This window comes from Mobula hypostoma, chromosome 15 (genome assembly GCF_963921235.1).
Source record: "Mobula hypostoma chromosome 15, sMobHyp1.1, whole genome shotgun sequence".
In the NCBI taxonomy this organism is placed as follows: domain Eukaryota; kingdom Metazoa; phylum Chordata; class Chondrichthyes; order Myliobatiformes; family Myliobatidae; genus Mobula; species Mobula hypostoma.
This window is the reverse complement of record NC_086111.1, coordinates 61686767-61710834: the sequence shown is the minus strand read 5'-3', so window position 1 is coordinate 61710834 and position 24068 is coordinate 61686767. Positions and strand designations below refer to the sequence as shown.

General features: G+C 44.1%; 1 protein-coding gene and 1 long non-coding RNA gene across 2 annotated transcripts in view; one reads left to right on the top strand and one right to left on the bottom strand.

Moving 5' to 3' along the window:
* The window catches only part of LOC134356923 (uncharacterized), a 38339-nt gene extending 14664 nt beyond the window's left edge, over window positions 1–23675 (bottom strand). The window contains exons 1-2 of the long non-coding RNA XR_010020464.1: window positions 20721–23675; window positions 7769–7931 (exon numbers count right to left, since the gene is read on the bottom strand). This is a non-coding gene — a long non-coding RNA (uncharacterized LOC134356923). The remainder of the gene's footprint in view (window positions 1–7768; window positions 7932–20720) is intronic.
* The window catches only part of slc6a11b (solute carrier family 6 member 11b), a 223071-nt gene that overhangs the window by 45314 nt on the left and 153689 nt on the right, over window positions 1–24068 (top strand). The window lies entirely within an intron of this gene.

Here is a 24068-nt window from a genome sequence, read left to right as displayed (position 1 = left end):
AATATAGTTTCTCTTAAAGACAGTCAAGGCTGCCTTTGTGTAGAACCACAGGAGGTGTCTGAGATTTTTAATATTTATTTCTCCTTGGGGTTACTAAGGTGAATATCACAGATGCTGAAGAAATTGGGGTAATAAGTAAAGAGTCTTGGATCATATATATGTTATGGGGAAGGATGTATTTGCAGCTGTGAAGTGCATTAAGGTGGGAAAATCTCAGGGCCTAACCAAATGCACCACTGCACTTTATGGGAGGCCAGGGAAGAAAGCATGGAGCCACTTGTAGAGATATTTGCTTTGTCGTTAGCCACTCACAAATTTCCAGAAGACCGGGGGTGGCGAATGTTCCATTGTTCAAGAAAGCGAGCGAGGGCAGGCCGGGGAAGTGCAGGCTTGTGAGCCTGACTCCAGTTGTCGGGAAGTTACTGGAGAGAATTTTGAGAGGGCAAGATCTGCCATCACTTGGATAGTTGAGGCCAGATCAGGAAGAGTCAGCATGGGTTTCTGTGTGGGATGTCATGTCTGACAAGTCCTTTGGTGTTTTAGAAGAGAGAATAGATGAAGGTAGGGTAGTTGACGTTGTCTGTGTGGTTTACCCAACCTTTGGCAAGGTCCCACATGGAAGGCTGATCTGCAAGGTTAGGTCACATGGGTGTATTCAAAATTGGATTGAAGATAGGAAGCGGAGAGTGATGGTTGAAGGTCGATTCTCTGTCTGGAGGCCTGTGGCTTGCCCCACAAATCAATGCTGAGGCCTCTGTTGTTCATTATTTATGTAAATAACTTGGATGTGAATCTATTTGGCATGATTTAGCAAGTTTGCTGACGCTGCGTCAGAAAAATGAACAGCTTCACATAGCTTCAAATTGCCAGTAATTTTTTAAAGTCGCTGATATTGTGAACTTTCAGAATTAATTTATAATACATTATTATACATTAATACTTCACATGCTCTTGATCTCCTCACCAATTTTCACTTCCCTGACCCTGATCACCTCATTTTCATCAAGGATGTCTAGTTCCTATACACTTGTATCCTCCATCAAAAAGGCCTTAACTTCTTTCTCAACAAAAGGCCCAGCCAGTTTCCCTCAAACATCACCCTCCTCCGTCTGGCAGATCAGGTTCTCACTCTCAACATTATCTCCTTCGGCTCCTCCCACTTTCTCCAGACTCAAGTGGTAACCATGGACTCTAGCTATGCCTGCCATTTTTTTTTTAGAAAAGTCCATGTTCCAAGCCTTCCATGTTAATGCTCCCCAACTCTTCATGTGCCACATTGACAACTGCATTGGTGCTGCTTCATGAGCCCATGCTGAGCTCGTCAATTTCATAAACTTTGCTTCCAACTTCCTCCCTGCCCTTAGATTCACTTGGTCCATTTCAGACATCTCTCTCCCCTTTCTTAATCTCTCTGTCTCCATCTATAGAGGGAAACTGTCTACCATCATTTTTTATAAAGCTACCAATTCCTGCAGCTATCTTGACCATACATCTTCCCATCCTGTCCCCTGTTAAAATGCTATTCCCATTTCTCTGTTCCTTCATCTCCAAAATATCCGTTCCCAGGATGAGTCTTTCCTTTCCAAGAAATCAAAGGTGTGCTCCTTTTTCAAAGAATGGGATTTCCCTTCCTCCACCATTGATGCATTGACCTGTATCTCCTCCATTTCCTGGACAATTGTGCTCACCTCATCTTCTAGCTGCCTTAACAGGGATAGAGTTCCTCTTGTCCTCACCTACCACCCATGGGCCTCCACATCTAACACATCAGTCTCTGCAACTTCCATCATCTTCAATGGTATCCTATCACCAAACACATCCTTACCTACCCCTCCACCCGACTCTCTGCTTTTGACAGGGATCGCTCCTTTCATGTTTCCCACGTCCATTCGTCCCTCCCCACTAGTCCCCTCCTGCAAGCGACAGAAGTGCTGAGGCTGTCCATTTACCTCCTCCCTTACGTACATTGAAGGCCCCAAACAGTTCTTCCAGGTGAGGCAACACTTCACCTACAAATCTGTGGGGCTGTCTATTGTGTCTGGTGCTCCCCATGTGGCTTCTTCTTTATTGCGGAGACCCGACATAAATTGAGGGGCTGCTTTGTGGAGAATCTCTGCTCTGTCCACCAAAAGTTCAATTTCCTTGTGGTCAGCCATTTTAATTCCTATCCCGACTTGTCGGTCCATGGCCTCCTCCTTTGCTACTTTGAGGCCACTTTCAGTGTGTAGGAGCAACACTTCATCTTCTGTCTAGGTAGCCTTCAACATGATGGCATGAATATCGGCTTCTCCTTCCACATATTTTTCCCTCTTCCTTCCCATTGCTTTTATTCCCCACTCTGGCCTCTTACCTCTTCTCCTCATCTACTTATCTCCTCCCCCGGTACCCCTCCTTCTTCCTTTTATCCCATGGTCCACTCTCCTTTCCTATCAGATCTCTCCTTCTTCTGCCCTTTATCTTTTTTAGCTACCTGTCTTCATCTATCACCTTCTAGCTAGTCCTCTTTCCCCTCTCCCTACCTTTTCATTCTGGCACTTAGAAACCATAGAAAAACTACAGCACAGAAACAGGCCTTTTGGCCCTTCTTGGCTGTGCCGAACCATTTTCTGCCTAGTCCCACTGACCTGCACACGGACCATTTCCCTCCATACACCTCCCATCCATGTATCTGTCCAATTTATTCTTAAACGTTAAAAAAGAACCCGCGTTTACTACCTCGTCTGGCAGCTCATTCCACACTCCCACCACTCTCTGTGTGAAGAAGCCCCCCCAATGTTCCCTTTAAACTTTTCCCCCTTCACCCTTAACCCATGTCCTCTGGTTTTTTTTCTCCCCTTGCCTCAGTGGAAAAAGCCTGCTTGCATTCACTCTATCTATACCCATCATAATTTTATATACCTCTACCAAATCTCCCCTCATTCTTCTACGTTCCAGGGAATAAAGTCCGAACCTATTCTTGTCGTGAGAGGCCCCTTGGGTAAGAGTGACCATAATATGGTGGAATTCTTCATTAAGATGGAGAGTGACATAGTTAATTCAAAAACAAAGGTTCTGAACTTAAAGAAGGGTAACTTTGAAGGTATGAGACGTGAATTAACTAAGATAGACTGGCAAATGACACTTAAAGGGTTGACGGTGGATATGCAGTGGCTAGCATTTAAAGATCGCAAATCAAGGAAGGTAGTGCACCTGTGGCTGACAAGGGAAATTAGGGATAGTATCAATTCCAAAGAAGAAGCATACAAATTAGCCAGAAAAAGTGGCTCACCTGAGGACTGGGAGAAATTCAGAGTTCAGCAGAGGAGGACAAAGGGCTTAATTAGGAAGGGGAAAAAAGATTATGAGAGAAAACTGGCAGGGAACATAAAAACTGACTGTAAAAGCTTTTATAGTTATGTGAAAAGAAAAAGATTGGTTAAGACAAATATAGGTCCCCTCCAGACAGGAACAGGTGAATTGATTATGGGGAGCAAGGACATGGCAGACCAATTCAATAATTACTTTGGTTCTGTCTTCACTAAGGAGGACATAAATAATCTTCCGGAAATAGTAGGGGACAGAGGGTCCAGTGAGATGGAGGAACTGAGGGAAATACATGTTAGTAGGGAAGTGGTGTGAGGTAAATTGAAGGGATTAAAGGCAGGTAAATCCCCAGGGCCAGATGGTCTGCATCCCAGAGTGCTTAAGGAAGTAGCCCAAGAAATAGTGGATGCATTAGTGATAATTTTTCAAAACTCTTTAGATTCTGGACTAGTTCCTGAGGATTGGAGGGTGGCTAATGTAACCCCACTTTTTAAAAAAGGAGGGAGAGAGAAGCCAGGGAATTATAGACCGGTTAGCCTAACATCGGTGGTGGGGAAACTGCTAGAGTCATTTATCAAAGATGTGATAACAGCACATTTGGAAAGCGGTGAAATCATCGGACAAAGTCAGCATGGATTTGTGAAAGGAAAATCATGTCTGACGAATCTCATAGAATTTTTTGAGGATGTAACTAGTAGAGTGGATAGGGGAGAACCAGTGGATGTGGTATATTTGGATTTTCAAAAGGCTTTTGACAAGGTCCCACACAGGAGATTAGTGTGCACACTTAAAGCACACGGTATTGGGGGTAAGGTATTGATGTGGATAGAGAATTGGTTGGCAGACAGGAAGCAAAGAGTGGGAATAAACGGGACCTTTTCAGAATGGAAGGCAGTGACTAGTGGGGTACCGCAAGGCTCAGTGCTGGGACCCCAGTTGTTTACAATATATATTAATGACTTGGATGAGGGAATTAAATGCAGCATCTCCAAGTTTGCGGATGACACGAAGCTGGGCGGCAGTGTTAGCTGTGAGGAGGATGCTAAGAGGATGCAGGGTGACTTGGATAGGTTAGGTGAGTGGGCAAATTTATGGCAGATGCAATTTAATGTGGATAAATGTGAAGTTATCCACTTTGGTGGCAAAAACAGGAAAACAGATTATTATCTGAATGGTGGCCGATTAGGAAAAGGGGAGGTGCAACGAGTCCTGGGTGTCATTATACACCAGTCATTGAAAGAGGGCATGCAGGTACAGCAGGCGGTGAAAAAGGCAAATGGTATGCTGGCCTTTATAGCAAGAGGATTCGAGTACAAGAGCTGGGAGGTACTACTGCAGTTGTACAAGGCCTTGGTGAGACCACACCTGGAGTATTGTGTGCAGTTTTGGTCCCCTAATCTGAGGAAAGACATCCTTGCCATAGAGGGAGTACAAAGAAGGTTCACCAGATTGATTCCTGGGATGGCAGGACTTTCATATGATGAAAGACTGGATGAACTAGGCTTATACTCGTTGGAATTCAGAAGATTGAGGGGGGATCTGATTGAAACGTATAAAATCCTAAAGGGATTGGACAGGCTAGATGCAGGAAGATTGTTCCCGATGTTGGGGAAGTCCAGAACGAGGGGTCACACTTTGAGGATAAAGGGGAAGCCTTTTAGGACCGAGATTAGGAAGAACTTCTTCACACAGAGAGTGGTGAATCTGTGGAATTCTCTGCCACAGGAAACAGTTGAGGCCAGTTCATTGGCTATATTTAAGAGGGAGTTAGATATGGCCCTTGTGGCTAAAGGGATCAGAGGGTATGGAGGGAAGGCTGGTGCAGAGTTGGATGATCAGCCATGATCATACTGAATGGTGGTGCAGGCTCGAAGGGCCGAATGGCCTACTCCTGCACCTATTTTCTTTGTTTCTATTCAACCTTTCTCTGTAACTGAGTTTCTTAAGTCCCAGCAACATCCTTGTAAACCTTCTCTGCACTCTTTCAACCTTATTAATATCCTTCCTGTAATTTGGTGACCAAAACTGAACACAACTGAAAGACATCCTTGCCATAGAGGGAGTACAAAGAAGGTTCACCAGATTGATTCCTGGGATGGCAGGACTTTCATATGATGGAAGACTGGATGAACTCGGCTTATACTCGTTGGAAGTTAGAAGATTGAGTGGGGATCTTATTGAAACTTATAAAATCCTAAAGGGATTGGACAGGCTAGATGCAGGAAGATTGTTCCCGATGTTGGGGAAGTCCAGAACGAGGGGTCACAGTTTGAGGATAAAGAGGAAGCCTTTTAGGACTGAGATTAGGAAAAACTTCTTCACACAGAGAGTGGTGAATCTGTGGAATTCTCTGCCACAGGAAACAGTTGAGGCCAGTTCATTGGCTATATTTAAGAGGGAGTTAGATATGGCCCTTGTTGCTAAAGGGATCAGGGGGTATGGGGGGAAGGCTGGTTCAGGGTTCTGAGTTGGATGATCAGCCATGATCATACTGAATGGAGGTGCAGGCTCGAAGGGCTGAATGGCCTACTCCTGCACCTATTTTCTATGTTTCTACAATACTCAAGATTCGGCCTCACCAATACCTTATACAACCTCATCATAACATTCCAGCTCTTATACTCAATACTTTGATCAATAAAGGCCAATGTACCAAAAGCTCTCTGTATGACCCTATCTATGTGTGACGCCACTTTTAGGGAATGTTGTATCTGTATTCCCAGATCCCTCTGTTTTACTGCACCCCGTCCTTTCTGGTCCTGATGAAGAGTTGGCCCAAAACGCCGACTGTTTATTCATTTCCAGAGATGCTGCCTGACCTGCTGAGTTCCTACAGCATTTTGTGTGCCTTCCATCTGCAGAGTCTGTCGTGTTCAGAATTAATACTTGCCTTGTATTTAGGATTGGTTGACGTGGTGATGCAGCTGTTAGTGTTCTGACCTGTTGGTTTGTGAGACCCTGGTTCAGTCCTGTCCTTGGCTATGTGGAGTTTCCACATTCTGCCTGTGACTGTGGATTCCTGGTAGGTGCTCCTGTTCCGTCCTCTGTGCGGGTGTGTTAGTGGTTTAATGTAAATCACCCTTCAGTGAGGTTAAGTGCCAAAATGAGTTGAAGGGCATGGGAGAGATATTAAGGTTCAGAGAAATAAGGAGAAGGGAGCATGGGGCTTATGGGATTGTCCTGCTGGGAGTCCATCCTAATGGGCTGAATGTCGGTCTTCTGTCTCCTCACCTGTATGTAAAGTATCACTGCCCCAAGTATAACCCACGTGGTTTTGAACAGCAAACCACAGTGAAAACTGAACTCCAGCTGTCGATTCCTTCTACCTTTATATTTGTCCTGTTTCTCCCACATCAGAAGAAACCTTCCCTGCCTTGATGCCAGCAGCTGAGATTGGCTGCGTTCTGAAGGGTTTTAGAAAACACACCATAATGAGCCTGATGGATTCAATGAGGCATAAAGGAACACTGAAGAAAGGGAAAGAGATGTGTGAAAAAAAGGAAAGAGCTACATTGCAATGGCCGAGGAAAAGGAGCTCGGCAGCAATGATTATATCTCCTGAAGTGTCTTTTGTTTCAGTGTGCAGTAACAGCAAAGAATGGCCCTTCAGGGAGAGCCATTAATAGTAGGGCAAAGATTGATCTCTGCATTCACAGGAGGGAAGAAGGAGGCTCATGAGATGCATGCAGAGTTCCTGCACTCCAACCTCCCCTGTGTGAGGAATTAAAGCAGCCAGTGAAAGTACTTTCTCTCTCTCTCTCTCTCTCTCTCTCTCTCTCTCTCTCTCTCTCTCTCTCTGCTGAGATCCAAATATTCAAGGCAGTACCCAGGCAGTTTGCTGGACGTCTTTGTATTTGTGGTTGGAAAGGCTTTGCATATTTGTTGACTGAGGAGTAACTGCTAATCTGAAGCAAATAACTCGAGGGTTTAGCAGAATATTAGTCTAAAATAGAATGATATAGTAGCATCATTCTGATTACAGGGGATGTGATGAAAAGCTGTTTTGCACCGGGAGTGGCTTTGATCATTCCTCTAAATTGGTGGAAGCAAAGTCAATCAGCACCTTCATTGCTAATTGGAGGAGAGTTTTGCAGGATTGCAGAGAAGAGGGGTTGGGAATTGGGGCCGGCTGGAATGCAACACGAGCTGGCATTAACTCAGTGGGTTGAATGGCCTACTTTTCTGCATCAATGAATCTAAACAGGGCTCTGAAAACATGGGTAATAATTATTTTCTAACGTAAAGAAGTTATGAAAACAGAACAATGTAGACTATAAAACTGTAACATTCCATATAATGGTGAACTAAAAGTGCAGATTTTTAATAATTTAATTTACTATGTCTCTAAAAGAAAGGAAAGTTACTCAATTAAGTATATTTGAAAGAGGGAGCGGTAAGGGATTATGCAGCTGCTTGATGCCTTCTCTGCCATTTGATTGACGCGGATGCAGAGCCCCAGGCTCACCTTGTTTTCTGATCCCCAAGTCCACGATTTCTTTAACAACCACACTCCATCGATCTCAGTTTCGAGTGACTTGATGGTTAATCATTCGCAGCTGTCTGAGGTGTAGAATTCCAAAGGCCTCCAAGAAAGTCTTTGTTTGTATTACAGTATGAAATGGCAGGTCCTAGAGATGGATGCCTATTGGTTATCATCTTGATTTCAGACAAAGCAACACAAGTTAGAGTCACAAGAAAGTTCAAGAAAAGTTTTACTATGACAACCTGATTAGAGGTATTCCATCTTTGGCAATGCATAGCAATGAAATGCTTGATCTCTGAAAATATTAGGGTTCTTGATTGTGATTGATTAGAATAGTAATATTTTGTTGCTTTGCAAGTCAATTTATGATGGAAGGTGGAAGGCCAAGTGAAGGAGCTCATTAGATATTGTTAGTGAAGTTCACAAAGCTGGTTTAGAAGGGATTACCTCAGTTAATGCAGCCTTCTGTAATGCTCAGTAATGTATATTCTATATAAACAAGAATATTTGTGATCACCCATCCAACAGCTGAGGATTAGTTTTCAAACTTCAAAGTAAATTTTATTACTAAAGTACATATATGTCAAAATATACAACCCAGAGATTCATTTTCTTGTGAGTATACTCAAAAAGTCTATAGAATGGTAACTATAACAGGATCAATGAAAAATCAACCGGAGTGCAGAAGACAACAAACTGTGCAAGTGCAAATATAAGTAAATAGCAAGAAATAATGAGGACATGTGATGAAATACCTTAAAATGAGATCATTGGTTGTGAGAACATTTCAATGATGGGGCAAGTGAAGTTGACTGTAGTTATCCCTTTTTTTTCCCCAAGAGCCTGATGGTTGACGGGCAGTAACTGTCCTTGAACTTGATGGTATGAGTCCTGAGGCTCTTGTACCTTCTACCCAATGGCAGCAGCGTGACCTGGGTGGCGAGGAGCCCTGATGACGGATGCTGCCTTCCCATGATGCCGTTTCATATAGGTGTGCTCAATACTTGGGAGGGCTTTACCCATGACGTACTGGGCCGAATCCACTACTTTTTGTAGGATTTCCCATTTAAAGGCATTGGTGTCTTGATACACCATACAAATTCAAAGGTGATATGCAGTTCCACGCACTATGACAGAAAGCTGTTTGTATCAGACAGTTACAAGATGGGACAGATTGAGGTCTTTTTCTACCTCTGAAGACTTGGTGTATCTTTCATTCTCACTTCATTGATGAGGATTTGCCAAACTCATTTGTGATTTGTGAATTCAGTCCATAGCTATATGAGGGTACGAAGATTATACAGCACAGAATCAGGCTGTTTGACCCACCAAGTCAACAATACCCATCAACCACACTAATCCCACCTTATTCTTCCAGAAGTTCAATCAGCTGTCCACACCAGGTTTTATGCTCACCTAAACATCAGGAGCATGTTACAACAGCCGATTACCCCAGCAGCCCACATGTCTTTGGGAGGTGGAAGGGAACTAGAGTATCCAGAAATCCATATAGTTAGTGGGAGAGTGTGCAAACTGCACCTAAGGTCAGGGTGCAACTGCGAGACAGAATCGCCATTAATTACACTTGAATCTGACACCAGGCAAGCCTGACACTGTCAATTCAGTGGTCCCCTGTTATAACACTCTTGCAGGAAATTCACCATCATAATAGTCCCCATTCTCAGATATACTGCTAATAGGTCCTTACTGGGTGTAAACTGAGTGCAAACACACAGGAGAAACGGTCTTGTCTAGTAAAGTGAAGACAACACATATAATATGCAATCAAAAGGAAGAACTACCATAAACAGGATAAAATCTGTAGATGCTGGAAATCCAAAGCTGGGAGGATGCTGGGAGGAACTCAGCAGGCCAAGTAGCATCTATGGAAAAGAGTGAACAGTTGACATTTCAGGCCGAGACCCTTCATCATGACTGGAAAGGAAATGGATAAGTCAGAGTAAGACGGTGGCGAGGGGAAGGGAGGAAGACGTACAGGGTAGTAGGTGTCAGGTGAAACCAGGAGAGGGAGAGCAGGTGAAATAAAGAGCTGGGAAGTTGATTGGGGAAAGAGATAGTGGGCTGGAGAAAGGGGAATCTTATTGGAGAGGGCCGAAGACCATGGAAGAAAGGGAAGGGGAAGGAGCACCAGAGGGAGGTGGCCAGCAGGTGGGAAGAGAAGGTGTGAAAGGGAAACAAGAATGGGGAATGTTTCACTTCATCCCCCTCCCCCTCTCCCAGTTCTACCTCTCACCTGCCACCTTGTACTTTTTCCTCCACTCCTCCACCTTCTTAGAAGATGCGCGGCAGCTGTACCGGCTGCCTGTGTTTCCTCTTTCATGTAGTGACAATTGCCGTACCAGACTGAGATGCAATTAGTGAGTATGCTCTCAATGATACAGTGGTAAACGTCTGTCAGTATCCTGGGACAGAGGTGAGCTTTCTTGATGCTTCGCAGGAAATAAAGGCTCTGTTGTGCCTTTTTGATCAGGATGGAGGAGTTCAGGGACCAGGTGAGATCCTTGGAAATGTGGACACCAAGGAATTTGAAGCTTGATAACATGCTCCACTACAGCTCCGTTGATGTAGATGGGGACGTGAGTGTGGCTCCTAGCATGCCTGAAGTCCACAATGATCTCCTTGGTCTTCTGGGTGTTAAGGCTGTTAAGAACTTCCACCATCTCCAACAGGATCCCATCACCAAGCGCATCTTTCCCTCCCCCCTCACTTCTGCTTTCCATAGGGATTGCTCCCCACACAACTCCCTTGTCTATTTGTCCCTCCATACTGATCTCCCTCCCGGCACATATCCTTGCAAGCTAAGTAAGTGCCACACCTGTGCCTACATCTCCTTCCTCACTACCGTTCAGGGCCCCAAGCAGTCCTTCCAGATGAGGTGACACTTCACGTGTGAGTTTGTTGGGGTCATCTACTGCATCCAGTGCTCCCTGTGTGGCCTCCTGTATATCGATGAGACCCGAAGCAGATTGGGAAACCGCTTCACTGAGTACCTATGCTCTGTCTTCCAGAAAAAGCAGGACCTCCTGGTAGCACCCATTTTAATTCTACTTCCCATTCCCATTCCAACATGTCAGTCTATGGCCTCCTCTGCTGCTGCGACAAGGCCACACTCAGGTTGGAGGAGCAATACCTTATATTCCATCTGGGTAATTTCCAACCTGATGGCATGAGTGTTGATTTCTCAAATTTCCAGTAATTGCCCCCTCTCCTCACCATTATCTCCTTACCTGCCCATCACCTCCCTCTCCCCTTTCTACCATGGCTATCTGTCCTCTCCTATCAATTCCCTCCTTCTCCAGCCCTTTAACTCTTTCACCAATCGACTTCCCAGCTCTTTATTTCACCCATCCTTCACTCCCAGTTTCACCTTCTACTGCCTACTGCAGTTTCACCTATCACCTACTGCCTCGTTCTTCTTCCTCCCCTCCCCCCACCTTCTTACACTGACTTCTCAACTTTTCTCCAGTCCTGATGAAGAGTCTCGGCCCGAAACATCGAGTTTTTGCTCTTTTCTATTGATGTTACCTGGCCTGCTGAGTTCCTCCAGCATTTCGTGTGTGTGTGTTGCTTTGATTTCCAGCATCCACAGAATTTCTCTTGTTTATGATTCAAGGAGCAATGCAGATCTGGTCACAACTATTCAGTATTAAAGCTATAAAATTAAACTTTTAACAGACCGGGTGAACTTTTGTTTGCTGTGAGATTGTTCAAGATCACTGGCAAACAGCTCTCAATAGTGGAAAATCGTTAGACTATGAAATTCTATTGAATGAAATGGAGTCTTCTTACTGGGTGATGTGACACCAACCTGTACCTTATCCACAATGAATGGAGGTTGAAGATGTCATCAAAGACTCTAAATAATGTTATATAATTCCTTAGAAATAAATCTATTTCTGATTCAATTCACCACCTTCCTATTGTCTGGTAACCAGAACTACACACAATACTCCAAGGACTGTTGGACTAAGATTTTATATAACAATTACATGACAACCCAACTTTTGTACTCTGTGTTACAGCTGATAAAGGTTAGGATGCCACATAATCTTCCTCACCACCCTATTTATTTGTGTGGCCTAGGGGTACAGGAGCTATAGTATGTACTTGTAACCCAAGTCCACTCTGTTCAACTACACCTCAGTGAAAATGATGCACACTGCAAAACAGGTGACACTGCAGAGAGAAGGTGCTAAAACTTGTAGAGGGACCTTGCTCGGCCAGGTAAGTGGGCCAAGGGATGGCATGTAGAGTTTAATTCAGAATGAGGTGCCATGTTCCATTTTGGATAATCAAATCAAGGTAGGTTTTTCGTAACGAATGGTAGGGCCCTAGGGTGTGCTGATAGACCGGGAAGTACGGGAGCATCGTTCCGCGAATGGGGCAGCATCGTAACGTAGTGGTGAGCACAGCACTTTACAGTACCAGCGACCCGGGTACATTTCCTGCCACTGTCGGTAAGGAGTGTGTACGTTCTCCCCATGACTGCGTGGGTTTCCTCAGTTTTCTCCAAAGACTTACCAGTTGTTGGTTTATTTGGCTACTGTAAATTGTCCCGTGATTCAGCTGGGGTTAAATCGGGTTGTTAGGTGGCGCAGCTTGAAAGGCCATCAGGGCTGTATCTCAATAAATAATAAAAAAAAAATGAAAGAGGCATCACAGGTAGGTAAGGTGGTGAAAAATGCTTTAGGCATGCTAGACTTCATCAGTCAGGGCATTGCGCCTGGAAGCTGGGAGCGTACAAGACAATGGCAAGGCCATAACTTGGAGTATTGTGTTTGGTTTTGGCCACCCTGACATAGGAAAAATGACATCAGGCTGGAAAGAGTACTGAAAAGATTTATGTGGATGTTGACAAGGTTTGAGAAATTGAGTTATAGGGAGAGATTGGGCAGGCCTGGACTTTATTCCTTGCAACATCAGAGACTGAGGGATAATCTTATAGAGGTGTATAAAATCATGAAGGTCTCAGAGAGGGTCTTTTTCCCAGGCTTGGGGTATCATGAACCAAAGGGCATGGCTTAAGCTGAGAAGAGAGAGATTGAGTAGGAACTGAGGGGAAGTTTCTTCACTCAGGGTGTGGTACTTGTATGGATTGTGCTGTCCGAGGAAGTACTTGAGACAAGGTAGTAAGAATATTTAAAAGACATTTGGACAGGTACATGGATAGGAAAGGTTTAGAGTCTCGAAGGTGGGCAAATGGGACTAGCTTAAATAGGTGTTTGATCTGCGTGGATGAGTTGGGCCAAAGGCCCTGTCCTCCATCTGTATGACTTCATGACTCTCACACCCTGCAAGGCCCTGGCATTCACTGTGCAAGTCCTGAACTAGCTTAACTTCCCAGACTGCCACACTTCACACTGGTCTAAGGTACATTCCATCTGCCATTCCCCTGCCCACTTTCCCAGCTGATCAATATCCTGCTGTGACTCAGAGGGTTGTGGATCTGTGGAATGCTCTGCCTCAGAATGCAGTGGAGGCCAATTCTCTGGATTCTTTCAAAAAAGAGTTAGATAGAGCTCTTAAAGATAGTGCAGTGAAGGGATATGGGGAGAAGGCAGGAAAAGGGTACTGATTGTGGATGATCAGCCATGATCACAGTGCTGGCTCGAAGGGCTGAATGGCCTACTCCTGCACCTATTGTCTATTGTGACCTTAGATGACCTTCTTCACTGTCCATCCTACCACCAGTTTTGGGATCTAGTGTAAACTTTTATTAGAAACATATTGGTTTATCTGCAAAAATAGAGTCATACAGTACAGAGCCTCTTCAGCCCATCTAGTCAATGCTAAATTGTTATTCTGCCTAGTCCCATTGACCTGCATTTACATAGAAACATAGAAACATAGAAAATAGGTGCAGGAGTAGGCCATTCGGCCCTTCGAGCCTGCACCGCCATTTATTATGATCATGGCTGATCATCCAACTCAGAACCCAGCCTTCCCTCCATACCCCCTGACCCCTGTAGCCACAAGGGCCATATCTAACTTCCTTTTAAACATAGCTAATGAACTGGCCTCAACAGTTTGCTGTGGCAGAGAATTCCACAGATTCACCACTCTCTGTGCGAAGAAGTTTTTCCTAACCTCGGTCCTAAAAGGCTTCCCCTCTATCCTCAAACTGTGACCCCTCGTTCTAGACCTCCCCAACATCGGGAACAATCTTCCTGCATCTAGCCTGTCCAATCCCTTTAGGATCTTATACGTTTCAATCAGATCCCCCCTCAATCTTCTAAATTCCAACGAGTACAAGCCCAGTTCATCCAGTCTTTCTTCATATGAAAGACCTGCCATCCCAGGAATCAATCTGGTGAACCTTCTTTGTACTCCCTCTATGGCAAAGATGTCTTTCCTCAGATTAGGGGACCAAAACTGCACACAATACTCCAGGTGTGGTCTCACCAAGGCCTTGTACAACTGCAGTAGTACCTCCCTGCTCCTGTACTCGAATCCTCTCGCTATAAATGCCAGCATACCGTTCGCCTTTTTCACCGCCTGCTGTACCTGCATGCCCACTTTCAATGACTGGTGTATAATGACACCCAGGTCTCGTTGCACCTCCCCTTTTCCTAATCGGCCACCATTCAGATAATAATCTGTTTTCCTATTTTTGCCACCAAAGTGGATAACTTCACATTTATCCACATTAAATTGCATCTGCCATGAGTTTGCCCACTCACCCAACCTATCCAAGTCACCCTGCATCCTCTTAGCATCCTCCTCACTGCTAACACTGCCACCCAGCTTCGTGTCATCCGCAAACTTGGAGATGCTGCATTTAATTCCCTCATCCAAGTCATTAATATATATTGTAAACAACTGGGGTCCCAGCACTGAGCCTTGCGGTACCCCACTAGTCACCGCCTGCCATTCTGAAAAGGTCCCGTTTATTCCCACTCTTTGCTTCCTGTCTGCTAACCAATTCTCCACCCACACCAATACCTTACCCCCAATACCGTGTGCTTTAAGTTTGCACACTAATCTCCTATGTGGGACCTTGTCAAAAGCCTTTTGAAAATCCAAATATACCACATCCACTGGTTCTCCCCTATCCACTCTACTAGTTACATCCTCAAAAAATTCTATGAGATTCGTCAGACATGATTTTCCTTTCACAAATCCATGCTGACTTTGTCCGATCATTTCACCGCTTTCCAAATGTGCTGTTATCACATCCTTGATAACTGACTCCAGCAGTTTCCCCACCACCGACGTTAGGCTAACCGGCCTATAATTCCCCGGTTTCTCTCTCCCTCCTTTTTTAAAAAGTGGGGTTACATTAGCCACCCTCCAATCCTCAGGAACTAGTCCAGAATCTAACGAGTTTTGAAAAATTATCACTAATGCATCCACTATTTCTTGGGCCACTTCCTTAAGCACTCTGGGATGCAGACCATCTGGCCCTGGGGATTTATCTGCCTTCAATCCCTTCAATTTACCTAACACCACTTCCCTACTAACATGTATTTCGCTCAGTTCCTCCATCTCACTGGACCCTCTGTCCCTTACTATTTCTGGAAGATTATTTATGTCCTCCTTAGTGAAGACAGAACCAAAGTAATTATTCAATTGGTCTGCCATGTCCTTGCTCCCCATAATCAATTCACCTGTTTCTGTTTGCAGGGGACCTACATTTGTCTTTATCAGTCTTTTCCTTTTTACATATCTATAAAAGCTTTTACAGTCCGTTTTTATGTTCTCTGCCAGTTTTCTCTCATAATCTTTTTTCCCCTTCCTAATTAAGCCCTTTGTCCTCCTCTGCTGAACTCTGAATTTCTCCCAGTCCTCAGGTGAGCCACTTTCTCTGGCTAATTTGTATGCTACTTCTTTGGAATTGATACTATCCCTAATTTCTCTTGTCAGCCACGGGTGCACTACCTTCCTTGATTTATTCTTTTGCCAAACTGGGATGAACAATTGTTGTAGTTCATCCATGCAACCTTTAAATGCCTGCCATTGCATATCCACCGTCAATCCTTGAAGTGTCATTTGCCAGTCTATCTTAGCTAATTCATGTCTCATACCTTCAAAGTTACCCCTCTTTAAGTTCAGAACCTTTGTTTCTGAATTAACTACGTCACTCTCCATGTTAATGAAGAATTCCACCATATTATGGTCACTCTTACCCAAGGGGCCTCTCACGACAAGATCGCTAATTAACCCTTCCTCATTGCTCAAAACCCAGTCCAGAATAGCCTGCTCTCTAGTCGGTTCCTCGACATGTTGGTTCAAAAAACCATCCCGCATACATTCCAAGAAATCCTCTTCCTCAGCACCTTTACCAATTTGGTTCACCCAGTCTACATGTAGATTGAAGTCACCCATTATAACTGCTGTTCCTTTATTGCACACATTTCTAATTTCCTGTTTAATACCATCTCCGACCTCACTACTACTGTTAGGTGGCCTGTACACAACTCCCACCAGCGTCTTCTGCCCCTTAGTGTTACGCAGCTCTACCCATATCGATTCCACATCTTCCCGGCTTATGTCCTTCCTTTCTACATCCCTCCACATCCCTCCATATCCCTCCTATCCATGTATTTATCCAAACTTCCCTCCATATCCCTCCTATCCATGTATTTATCCAAACTTCTCCTAAATGTTGAAATTGGACCTGCATCCGCCACTTCCTCTGGCAGCTTCTTCCACACTTGCACCTCCGTCTAGCTGAAGAAACTCCCTCCAGGTTCCCCTTGGCAGGACTCTTTCAGAGCTCGGGGCATTCCTGACTTCCGAGTCCAATTCTGGCACCGTTGGTACGTCCTCCCTGTGGAATGCATAAGTTTTCCCCGGCGCTCCGGTTTCTTCCCACAGTTCAAAGGCGTACCAGGTAGGTTAATTGGCCGTTGTAAATTGTCCTGTGATTAGGTTAGGGTTAATTGGGTTTGTCAGGGGTTGCTGGGACAGTGCGTTTCAAAGGGCTGAAATGGCCTATTGCACACTGTATTACTAAATAAATAAATATTTCACATCACTCCTAAGCTATGACCCCCAATTTTAGTTTCACCCAACCTCAGTGGAAAAAGCCAGCTGGCATTAACCCTATGTATGTCCCTCATAATTTTACACGTCCCTATCAAATATCCCCTCACTCTCCTACATACACTCTGGGAAGTAACGTCCCAAACTATTCAACCTTCTCCTCTAACTCAGGTTCTTAAGTACTGGGCACATCCTTGTAATCAATGATTTTAAAGAAATAATTGATTTTAACACATTTTTATGCATGATAGCATTTGTGAATGAAGAAACATCGGCAGAAATACCAGCAGGTGTTATGTCGTAGTAGCCACAGGGCGCTCATAATGTCTGTTTCATACTGTTGGAAAGTTTTAGTCTTCCAGTTCTGCCTCCCGTATTTGATAAATCAACATATTCCATAATAGTTGCGGTATCTTTTTGAAGTTCATCAACTATCACAATAGTTTGTTAGAATGATCTTGGTAGTGTAGTGGTTAGCACAACGCTTTATAGTACCAGTGACTGGGGTTCAATTCCTGTCACTGCCTCTAAGGAGTTTGTACATTCTCCCTGTGGCTCTCGTCCAGGTGCTCTGGTTTCCTCTCAGATTCAAGAGACGTACTGATTGGGAGGTTAATTGGTCATTGTAAATTGTCCTGTGATTAGGCTGGGATTAAATCGGGGGTTGCTAGCAGTTTGGCTTGAAAGGGGCAGTGGGGCTTTCTCTGTGCTGTTTCTCAATAACTATATAAATAGGTACATATACATAACTGTCAGCAGATCTAAGAGTCATTAAAATTAATAATTAAAAACCTGTTAGTTGCAGCAAAACTGTCATGAAATAAATTGCAAGACCAACAGTTTGTTACCTGAAACAGATTAATTGTGCTGCACTTGGATATTGTCATTGGGTTATTGAACTTGGTAATCAATAATTAAGAGGTGCATTTTATTTTGTACAACATCAAGCAGTGTGACTTGATATATGGCGCCAGAAGGCAGCGTAATAAATTATATCACTGTGTTTACCTTCTTTAATCTCAGTCAGTACTAAAAATATTAACTATGATTACAAACTCATTGTAAACCCTCCACTAAGAATATATATCTATGTTTGCAACTGAGCAACATTTTTCATGGGCAATTTTAATCATGATTTAATCCTGGGGGAGTCTAGCACCAGAATGCATAGCCTCAGAATAGATTACAGGGGCTTCCATCTTGGGTCCACAGACCCTTTGGTTAATGGGCGAGGTACATAGCATAAAAACAAGAATGGACACCGTTGGAGAAGGACATCCCTTTAGAACAGAGATGAGGAGGAATTTCTTTAGCCTGAGGGTGGTGAATCTGTGGAATTCATTGAAATAGATGGTGTGGAGGCCAAATCATTCAGTGTATCTAGAGAAGAGATTGATAGGTTCTTGATTAATCAGTGCATCAAACATTACCAGGAGAAGGAAGGAGACTGGGTTTGAGAGGGATAATAATTCAACCATGATCGAATGGTGGAGTATACTTGGTGGGGCAAATGGCCTAATTCTGCTCCAATGTCTTATGGTCTTACGATTGGTAAGGTTGTTAGCAGTGAGCAGTTTCTGATACACACAAGATTGTGGGATATCAGATTTGGCTGTGGGGATTGTCTTATATAGAGACCAAAAATTGGTCCTAAAGTGAAACTCTGAAGGTTCACTATCTGATTCTTTGGAAAAGCTGGCAGTTCAGAAATTGGATCACCAGGTTAGAAATGGAATTGGAAGTGGACTTGGTTAATTATTGTCGCATGTACCGAGGAACAGTGGAAAGCACGTCTTGATACTGCTCACACAGATCACAGTGCACTGAGGTAGTACAAGGTAAAACAAGGCACAGGTGCTGATTCCCTTTATAAAAGTGGAGCACTAATTCCTTCATTCCCTTTAATACACCAGGGACTTAATTCCTACAAAGAAAATTTATTATCAGTGTACATATATATCACCGTATGCAACCCTGAGATTTATTTTCTTGTGGTCATACTCAATAAATATATAGAATAATAACCATAACAGGATCAATTAAAGACTGTCTTCTGCACTAGGGCATTGAGCCAGAGTGCAGAAGACAGCGAACTCTGCAAAAGCAGAAAGAAGGAATAATACTAATATTAATAAACAAATAAGTAATAAATATCAAGAACATGAGATGAAGAGTCCTTGAAAGTGAGTCCATTGGTTATAGGAACATTTCAATAATGGGCAAGTGGAGTGAAGTTATCCACTTTGGATCAAGAGCCTGATGGTAGAGGGGTAGCAACTGTTCTTGAACCTGGTGCTGTGAGTCCTGATGCTCCTGTACTTCCTTCCTGATGGCAGCAGCTCTGGTTCCTACACTTCCTTTACACCCACAAAGTGTTGTTTCCACACTCCCTTTACTTAACCTTACCAGGGCCCCGTTTCCCACGGTTCCTTGAAACCTCTGCGTTTGCTGTAAAATTTATTACACTGATGTGCAATGTGTAAAATGAAGCAAGTGAAAAGGAATTACATCCAATAGTCCAGAAAATCTGCAAATTTGCCTCCAGCTCCTAAGAAGCTTGAATAAAGCAAGACTTCCCCCCCACCCCCACCATGTTAACTGCATTGTACAGGAGCACCATTGAGAGCTTCCTGACAGTTGCATCTCCTTCTGTTATGGGAGCAGTTGAGCATCGGACCTACGAAGGACTCAAAGGACTGTGAAAACAACTGAGAGGATCATGGGGCTCTTTCTGCCACCCATCGGGGACATTTATCAGGAGCGCTGCTTATGCAGGGCCCTTAGCGTTATTAAGGATCCATCCAACATCCTCTTTGACCTTCTACCATCAGGCAAGAGACTACGATGCATAAAAACAAGAATAGTCAGGATGAGAAACACCTCTCCCAGGCCATTAGACTTCTGAACTCCCGGTCACATCGTATTTGAAGTGTCGTTGGTTAATCTGTTCTGTACCTTACAATATTTAATATTTATGCACTTTAGTTTGTTATTTATGTGAGATTCAACTATAGATTTTGTCCTTACATTCGTAAGTTATCGTGTGTTATTTGTACTCCTGTGCTGTACACCCTGGTTCAGGAAATGTTGTCTATATATATGGTTATATGTGTTATATACATGTAGATAGATAGATACATACATATATACTTTATTGATCCCAAAGGAAATTACAGTGTTACAGTAGCATTATACGTTCACAGATATACAATTATTAGAAGAGAAGTAAGAAAAAATAAAAAACTACCTCAAACAGTGTAACAGGAGAGGGTCATCACTTCCCCCGGCTATAGGTTGACTCATTACAGAGCCTAATTGCCGAGGGTAAGAATGGCCTCATTTTGCGCTCTTTGGAGCAGCACGGTTGTCTTAGTCTATCACTAAAATGCTCCTCTGTTCAGCCAAGGTGGAATGAAGAGGGTGAGAAACATTGTCCAGTATTGCCAAGATTTTCCGTAGGGTCCTTTGTTCTACCACAGCCTCCCGTGTATCCAGTTTGACTCCTGTAACAGGGCCAGCCTTTCTGATCAGTTTACTGAGCCTGTTGGCTTCACCCGTGTTGATGCCATTGCCTCAACACACCACCACATAGAAGGTTGTACTGGCGACAACAGACTGATAGAATATGTGAAGGAGAGGCCTGCATAGTTAAATGACAATAAACTTGACTTGATATGGCTTAACTTGAAATGCAATACTGCCAAAGTCCTGATCCTGCTGGATTAACAAAGTTTAACTGGAACTTGATTTGCATATAATTTGTCCCTTTCATAACAATACTCTGCACAGAATAGTACATAGCTGGCATTTTGTAAAACATCAAATTTGTTGTATGTTTTTAAAAGTCTTTCAAGATAGTAAAAAAGGAAATCATTGCCGAAGATATCAGCAGCTGAATGATTTGTTGACCTTTTTATTAAATACTCACCTCCGCAGGTCACTTTGCTGGAATTTGCATTTCTCCCAGGCTTTTGTTGGTGCGGGCAGAGATTAATTTGAGTAAACCATTCCCCCACTCTGCTTAGTGGGTGTTCTCGAGCAGTGTCTTTCTCGAATTGAATGGTTTATGATTTGTTTTCCTTTCTTCACAAATTTGGACAGCAGCCATAACTAGACCATAAAGCAGTGCTTTCATCAGCGGGAAAGGGTAGCGTTTTTTTAATGGGACATCCTTAATTATATTTTGCATTGTGGGTTTCACATTAAGATAGTACAACTCAGTAAGGCTTCCTCTCAGGTATTAATTAGGTTACGATTTTGGATTTCTACCTTCAGATGAGAGGAACTTGTTATCGTAGTAGAGCAGACAAGTACTGTCGTTTTGTTCTCCTCTCCATGACAGAGTACGGGCTTAGCTTGGAACTCTAATCCTTGCAATCAAAGGAAAGGGGTTTCTTCTCACATAGCTCTTAAAACTTGTTGGGCTGTAGCGGGAGTTCTTGTGGTTGCCTGGGACTTTTAATATCCAGTGATGTACATGTCCTGTGACTGTATTCATCAGGGACAATGCCAGTACTCATTGTCATTCAGGTAAAGGTCAAATTGCAGCCTGTAATTTCCATTTTGATTATGTGGTTTTGGGCTGACTGAGTGATCCGGTGCTCTCCTGTCGCCTGCGGAATTTGACAAGGTCGAGAGGGGAGGGTGCGGCCGTCACGTCCGAATGGCGGAATGTGAACCAGTGGTTGACTCCATTACTCCTCGATGATTAAAGCTCTGTGCAAGACTGAAATCAGTGGGGACAAGAGCAGAAGGCGATCAAATGTTCAGTGAGGTCTGCCTGCGTTTTACCGGTTTCCCTCTCGCTGCTGCCGGAAGAAGGTGTAGATTCCATCACCTCGCCATGGTTTGTGGCTGTGGGACTCATCTTTTGGGGGGACTTTGTGGTTTGATGTTTAATAGCCTCAGCAATGAACGCACTCTACAGTTTTGGACTTGTTCTTGGAGGACTCTGCAGTCAATGCTCATGTGTTTCTGGTTACTCATTTTTGCTATTTGCGCTATTTGATCGAGACACTTTGGAGCGGAACTGATTCTGCAGTTGAGGCCGGCAGTCATGATAGAGAGGAGACATGATAGAGGTGTACAAGATAATAAGAGGAATAGATAGAGTGGATAGCCAGCGCCTCTTCCCCAGGGCACCACTGCTCAATACAAGAGGACATGGCTTTAAGGTAAGGGGTGGGAAGTTCAAGGGGGATATTAGAGGAAGGTTTTTTACTCAGAGAGTGGTTGGTGCGTGGAATGCACTGCTTGAGTCAGTGGTGGAGGCAGATACACTAGTGAAGATTAAGAGACTACTAGACAGGTATGTGGAGGAATTTAAGGTGGGGACTTATATGGGAGGCAGGGTTTGAGGGTCGGCACAACATTGTGGGCGGAAAGGCCTGTACTGTGCTGTACTATTCAGTTGTTCATTGACACAGCGCTAAGCTGAACTGACTCGGTGGCTATGGCTCCTGGGCCATTTCAGGGACTCCGCAATTTGAAAAATTTGAAATTTACTATTCTGTGTGATATTTGCTCGCTCTTTGCTGTTTGCACAATTTGTTCTTCTTTTTCGCGCACTGGGTGTTTGATGTTTTCTTTAAATGGGCTCCATGGTGTTTCTTTGTTTCATGGCTGCCTGTGGGAGGACAGATCTCAGGGTTGTATACTGTACACATACAATACTTTGATAATAAGTGTAGTTTGAAACTTTGAAACGTTGGTAGGTTTGGAGTTGCAGACAGATCTTTCAGGGTAATGCAAATGATAAACATGAGGAAGCCTGCAGATGCTGGAAATCCAAAGCAACGCACACGAAATGCTAGAGGAACTTAGCAGGTCAGGCAGTATCTTTGGAAAAGAGTAACAGTCGATGTTTTGGGCCGACACCCTTCTTCAGGGCTGAGAAGGAAGGGAGAAGATGTCAGAATAAAAAAGATTGGCGGGGGGAGTGTGATACTTGCAGTATTGTGTTCAGTTCTAGTCACCTCATTATAGGAAGGGTGAGGAAGCTTTAGAGATGGCGCAGAAGAGGTTTACCAGGATGCTCTCTGAATATCGTTGTCGTCCATCGTTGACGTCGATGAGGACCTCGACACCATTATGATGGTGTCGAGACTAGCGCGTGATTTGGATTTAAGTGAGGGAGAGTTGCGCAGCGTCAGCCTCACTCTCTCTTCCCAATTCCCATCTGGATCCAGTGGCAAGACAGAGTCTAGACGGCTGGAGATGGGACTAGGCGCAGTGGATGACCAGGACATCTTCTGTGTCTTGTCCTGCTCTACACGTTCCACAACGCTTGCAGAGACCGCCTTCTTGACCGTTGGACCTTCCATAGGTCTTGTCCGCTCAATCCGCCAGAGTCTGTCTTCACATACTGGGATAGACAACTCCCTATCACACCGAGGGTTTGAGACCCGTCGGCTACCCTCACCTGGTTTAGCTGGCTTGTCGAAGCTGTTGCCCGGGGTGTGGCCGCTGTCACATGCAAACAGCTACGGGGAGCCACAGGTGAGAGCTGAGTGCCAGGTGGGGACCAAAGGTAGACTAACCGCCCTGAAAAGGACGTGACATGTTCCCCCACCAGAGATGCTACCCCTCCCTGACACCCCATACACCCCTCTCTGAATATATGTTTCTGAGGAAAGGTTGAGTGAGCTTGGGCTTTCCTTTTCGAAACGAGGGAAGGTGAGAGGCAACTTGATAGAGGTGTATAGGTTTATAAGAGGCACCAATAGAGTGAACAGTCAGCACCTTATTCCCAGAGTAGCAGAGGACATGCACTTAAGATGACTGGAGGAACATGTAGGGGATATGTCAGAGGTAGTTTCTTTCACACAGGGCGTGGTAGGTGTCTGAAATACAATACCAGGGGCAGTTGAGAGGATGATACAGTAGGGACATTTAAGAGACCCTTAAATAGGTACATGGATGTAAGAAAAATGGGGGGGGGGAGCAGTTATGGGCTATGTAGGAGGGAAGAGATACTTTGATCATGGAGTAGGTTTATATAGGTTGGCACAACATTGCAGGCCAATGGATTCTGCTGTCTTAGAAACATAGAAACATAAGTCTTGTACTGCTCTTTGTTCTGTGCAAGGAGAACAGTTGTTCTTCCCTGAAGGAAGGGCAGTGATGAATCGCGGTTGGTCCAACTCACACTACTTATACCAACACACATTAATTTTAATTACAATTATTCGAATTTAAATTTTCCAGCTGCCTCAGTGGGAGTTGAACTCACATCTTTGAATCAGTTAAACATTCCTTGGGATGCTACTCTAGAAAG